This window comes from Callorhinus ursinus, unplaced genomic scaffold, assembly GCF_003265705.2.
Source record: "Callorhinus ursinus isolate GAN/ISIS: 27379988/994484 unplaced genomic scaffold, GSC_fseal_2.0 scaffold21, whole genome shotgun sequence".
Taxonomy (NCBI): Eukaryota; Metazoa; Chordata; class Mammalia; order Carnivora; family Otariidae; genus Callorhinus; species Callorhinus ursinus.
In genome coordinates this window covers 13,507,484-13,513,513 of record NW_027397083.1, presented here as the reverse complement: position 1 = coordinate 13,513,513, position 6,030 = coordinate 13,507,484, and positions in this window count along the sequence as shown.

The following is a 6,030-nucleotide window of genomic DNA, read 5'->3' as shown; positions in this document are numbered from 1 at the left end:
GAAAGAAAGAAAAAGAAAGAAGAAAGAAAGAAAGAAAGAAAGAAAAAGAAAAGGCTGGATCAAGCCTATAGGTTGTAGTTCATGGACTCCTGGTCTAGGTTAAGGCTGTCAATGGGAAACTGGATCCAAACCAACACTTTCCTGAGGCAGGCTAGCATCTGGATTGATGGATGAAATAGGGTTGTGGGAAGCTGGGGTGGGGGGAGACTTCAAAACTCATTTTCTCTTCCCCTCCTTTATAGGGCTTGCCTATTCTAAGGAAGGCAGCCACCTAGAAAGGTGGTACAGAATGGGTCAGAGTGTGGAGCTGACTGGGGTCAGGTTTAAACCCTAGCACTGTCGTCGTTTAGCTGTGAGACCACGGGCAAGTGATTTTACCCCTCTGAGGCCATCTGTAAAATTGGGGTTTTAGAACTCATCTCATGGAGTTACGAGGATTAAACGAACTGTGTTTTGTAAAGACACATAGTGCGTCTGAATATTATCTTTTACGGGCAATTTAAGGAAGCTTCAAGAGTAATTTTGCCTTTTGAGGATTTTTTTCCCCATCTTTCATACAAACTTTAGAATACAACTTCCCCTGAGTTGGGTCTATGTTCAGAGTTATTTTATTAGTTCCATGATATACCCAGGAGTGGAACTGTGGGGTCATAAGTTGTGCACATTCAGCTTTAGTAGATATCAAACTGCTTAGTTGACATTAAGTAGTTTTCCAAAATGGCTATACCTATTTATATTCCCATGAGCCTTGTTATAAGAGCTCCAATTGTTGATCATTCTGGTTTCCAGTGGTTTTCACTGGCGTCTTCCAAGTGAGTAATGTGTTTGTGCACTTGACATATACTTATTAGTCGTTTGAATATCCTCTTCTGTTTGAGTTCCAAGTTTTCTTATTGATTTGTAACAGTTCTTTCTGTTGCAGATGTTTTCTGACAAACAGAAATCTCTGATTTTAATATAGCGCGATTTATCAACCTTTTTTAAAATTCTATTTATTTTTGAGAGAGAATGACAGAGAGAGAGAGAGCATGAGAGGGGGGAGGGTCAGAGGGAGAAGCAGACTCCCCGCTGAGCAGGGGGGACCCCCCCGAGGATCCCCCCCCGATGGGGGACTCGATCCTGCGACTCCAGGATCATGACCTGAGCCGAAGGCAGTCGCTTAACCGACTGAGCCACCCAGGCACCCCTCTATTTATCAACCTTCGTTTTACTATCTTTAGTTCAATGACTTAGGTAAATTACCGGGTACTATTTTTATGCCCTTGCTTGTTACTTCACACAGCTGATCCATACACACCAGTTAGAACCATGGGATGAGCTAATTTCTTTTTAATCCTGAGATCTGATGAATGCACGAAACGCAGCCAGTAGGTATTCATTTGGGTTCATTTTCAACACCCTTGAAAAGGGTGGCTGTAGATGCACGGAGCCACTGTCAGCTATGAATCATTCTGTACAAAGAGGATGGGAAGGCTGCAGTGGGACAGGATTGCAGGGGTGAGGCGAAGTGATATAGGGAAATGGAAGTTTGGGCATCCATGCAGTGGAGCCAGGGGACTGTCCTGGATGGCCGGAAAACTGAAAAGGAATTGAGATGTGGTGGGCCACAGGATAGATGGGAGGGAAGAGAGATGAAAGGAAAAGACAGAAATTTGGTAGCAAATGTCAGAAACTCAAATAGAACAAAAGAAGGTGTACATGGGAGGTGGTTTTCTTAGATTTTCCCAATTTTTTTACTAGGAGGTCCTAAAAGTACAAATCACATAGTAATGACTTTCTTTTCCTTCCCTTCTCTTCCCTTCCCTTTCTGAATCTCCTTCCTTCCCTTCTTTCCTTTTTTTCTTTCTTTCTTTCTCTTTCTTTTCTTTCTTTCTTTATACTGGAGGCACTTCCTACCCACCACTTTTTTTTCCTTTCCTGATGGGAAATAAAATGGGTTATTAACTTCTGAATAGGTGCTGTATAAAATAAATTTAGAAGTGGAAGCCAGCACTGTGAAGAATATATATCCCATGTCAAGATTATACAACTAGTCCAGCCTAAAATAAATCCTTCCTTTTCTTTGAGGGTTCTGTGTAGATCATATTGGGAGGCCCAGTCTATCAGAAAGAACTCTTGCTTGCAAGTAAGTGACCAAAAACCCAATTTGAAGTCTTCGACGGTAAAAGGAAATTGTTGACTCTCATATCCGAAAAGTCTAGACTGGGTGCTGGGCCTCGGGTGAGGCTTTAACCAGCAGCTCAAATGACGTCACCAAAGATTGGGATTTTTCTCCATAACTTCTCTCTGTGTTCACTACAGCTGACTTCATCCTTCCCTTATATGCATGGTCACTCCCACCCCTGGGTACCCTCTCACTCCCTCCTCATAAGAGCAAAATAACTAAGGCAGTTGGAGCCCTCACCCTACACCGAACACAGAAAGACAAGGAACCTCTTCTACTCTCTTTACTGAAGACCTGGGATTCACCACCTCTCATTGGCCCACAATGGGTCACATGCCCTTACCTCATCCAATCACGTGGCCAACAGACAAAGGCTGACTATCTTTATTAGACAGGATCCAACCTGGTCCCGCCCAAACTGCCGGGTGGAGCACAGGCGACAAGGGAATTCTCCAGTAACAGGTAGAAATCTGACGCCGGGGAGGCAGCAAACAAGGGCCATTATACCTAGCGAGGGAACTTGGAGCTTCGAGAAGCTTTGTAAACAAAGAACAGACATGTGATTTAGGAGCCAAAAAAGCAAACAAAGCAGGGTAACTTCCTGAAGTAACTGCCGGAATCAGGGTACCTGGCTGGGTTGTGATTCTGATGCTTAATAATTAGGTTTCCGAGTCTCAGATTTCTTATCTGTCCAGTGTGAAGAGGATTCCAGTCCTCCTGTTGTTGGGGGAGTAAATGAGAGAATACCTTCCGAAAGGCTTTGAACAATATAAAAACAAACACGCGGATATGAATGTATGGTGTTTTTACTACTAAAAGATCTTAGTGGGAAAAAAACAAATCCCAAATGCAGCATTTCCGTTTCAAATTTGACCTGTTCTAAGCATCCATCTTTCTTTCTTTCTTTCCTTCTTTCCTTCTTTTTAAAGATTTTATTTATTTATTTGACAGAGAGAGAGAGAACACAAGCAGGGGGAGCAGCAGAGGGAGAGGGAGAAGCAAGCTCTCTGCTGAGCAGGGAGCCCAATGCGGGGCTCGATCCCACGCGGCTGCGATCGTGACCTGAGCCAAAGGCAGACGTTTAACCGACTGAGCCACTCAGGTGACCCTAAGCATTTTTCTTATATTATTTCATTTAATCTTCAAATAACCTTATGAGTTAAGTATCATCCCCACTTACAGATGAGGAAAATAAGCTGCAGAGAGATTAAGCAACTTGCCAAACATTCCCAGCTAGCTGGTAGAGCTGAGGTTCAGGTCCATGTTCCTGGAATCTGAATTCTGAACCACTATTTTATCCATAACTAAGGGTATTGAAATCTACCACTTAGTGGAGCCAAATTTACCAACACCTTTCTGTGCACTAACATAGCTAGTTAATACAAAATACATTAATAATAGACTCATTAGCCTGTGAAAGTAAAACTTAAATAGAAGCGTTTATTATGTGGGTATTTTTTCTTGTGGTGACTTGGTGTGTGTGGTCACATCCCAAGATGAAAGCATGTTATTTGTGGGATTACAGCTTATAGACTAGAAAGAGTTTGGAATTAAAAGACTAGAATGACAGGACAGCTCAGTTTCCAGCAATAACCACTTCACATTTCTTATGTTCTCATTTATAAAGTAGAGATGGTGTCTTCTCCAGAGAGTGAGCATGGGGCCAAAATCAGGCAGTGCGTAGGACTGTCCTTTGAAAGCTGTCAAGCACTATACTTAAGACATTTATTACTTATTAATAATGCTTCCAGAGACCACATGTGCTATCAATGAACTGGGTTCCATGGGAATGGCATTTAATACTTATCCATTTTTCCATGGTACTGTGCTTTTAAATTTCTCTGGAGTCTGGCCCTCCTAAATGGTCTGATTTCTTTCTATGGAGCTGTCTGAATTAGCCATCAGTATGATGTAATGTGTTATTTTACCTACTTTGGGGGCTCGCCTGCAGTCAGCATAAACCAATGCTTTATGGAGGTCCTTGAGGGATAATGGGCAGTCTGTATAAACACACAGATCTCTAGTCTCTTCTGCTTAGCACCACCATTGGATTCACCTACTGGTATAAATATTTTGTTTCCTTAAAGCCACATGCTATTTCCCATCTTACCTGGTTTATCAGTTAGTGTTCCATAGTGAATACTTGTGTGGGGTTTTGTTCATTTGTTTTACCGTCTATTATCTGTTTATTTTTATTCTTGTAAAAGAAGTCCTCATAACGGTTTGGGTGAGTTTAACCTGACGCTGTGCCAGAGCTGGTGAATAAGAGCTGACTGTTAAGGATAAGCCGGTTGTCAAACATGGTCATTAGTAAAAATTAAATTATATAAATGCTCAGTTAAATAGCATACGGAGAGCAAAAGTAATAAATGCTCAAAGCTTATCACTTCCTAATTATTTTGCTACATTTTATATTATCTATGCCCTTGAGAACATTTGTCTATTGTATCTATGGTGGAAATACACCTACTAAGTGTGCTACTATGCATCTCTTCCCAGCATTGCATTCAGTGACAAGTGATGGCTTGAAGTCAGCCATGGTAGGAGTATTTACACTCGGGAATTCAGCAAAGTGTAGCAAATCAGGGCATTCTCCCCCAGAATCCTGGTTTACCCCACTCGCAGCTCCAGGGGATGAATCCTGATTGACTTAAACCAATCACATCACTCTGAACGCAAAGGAAGGCTGATAAGGGCTGATGAGTGTCTGAGGGAAGACTTTTATTTGCGTGTGGAGGGGATGAAGCTGTTGTCCCTGTGTGGGCTGTAACCACAGGGGAGAGTCAGTCTGAGAATCCCGCTCACACATGGAGGAAAGCAGCCGGAAGTTGAGATGGAAGGCCTGGGTTTTAAAAATGTCATTGAGCCCCTGGATCAAGCCACACCTGATTTGCTTCTAAGTCAGGGATCAGCAGACTTTTCCTGGAAGGGGACAGATAGTAAAGGTTTGGGGCTTTGTTTCGGTCACAGCTATTCATCACAGGTATTGCAGCATAAAAGCTGTAGATATTAACAAACCAATGGGCATAGCTGTGTCCCAATTAAACTATTACAAAGGCAGGTGGTGGGCAAAATTTGGCCCAAGAACATAGTCTGCAGATCCCTCATCTAAGGCACTAAATCCCCTTTTTTGCTTAAGCACATTTGGCTTGGGTTTTCTGATACTTGTAACTGAAAAAACCTTAACTGATCCAGGTTCTTGGGTTGTGGACACTAGAAACTGACTCTGAACTCCTTAAGGAAAAACAGATTTATTATCAAAAAAAAAGGGTAGCCAAAATTCCAAAGGTCACATGATCATGGGAAGGCCATTTACCTGTCCTTCCAAGGTCACATGCAGCAGGGAAGGGGGGTGTTTCTGTAGGGAAAATTAGGGGGCTATTATCAGAAGAACCAGCCCTGGGGGTTGACTCTGCTCCATTAAGACAGGAAAAGGGGGCACCTGGGTGCTCAGTCGGTTAAGCATCTGCCTTCTGCTCAGGTCATGATCTCCAGGTCCTGGGATTGAGCCCCTGCACTGGGCTCCCCGCTGAGCAGGGAGTCTGCCTCTCCCTCTGCCCCTCCCCCTGCTCTCTCTCTCTCTCAAATAAATAAAAATCTTAAAAAAAAAAAGGCAGGAAAAGATTTCAAAATCAAACATATTCAGCAAGCACCCTATACATGAAGCTCATCGAAGGCAGTTTTGTGTGCTAGAAAAAAGCTCTCCTTGACAGAAGACCTGGATCCTAGCCATACCCCTGCCACTAACATGCTATGTTGCCTTGGGCAAGATACAAAACCTTTCTGGGCCTTAATTCAAGTATAAAAAGAAGGTGATGAAATGAGGATCTTTAAGACCCCTTTGAGTGCCAAGTTTTGGTGGTTCC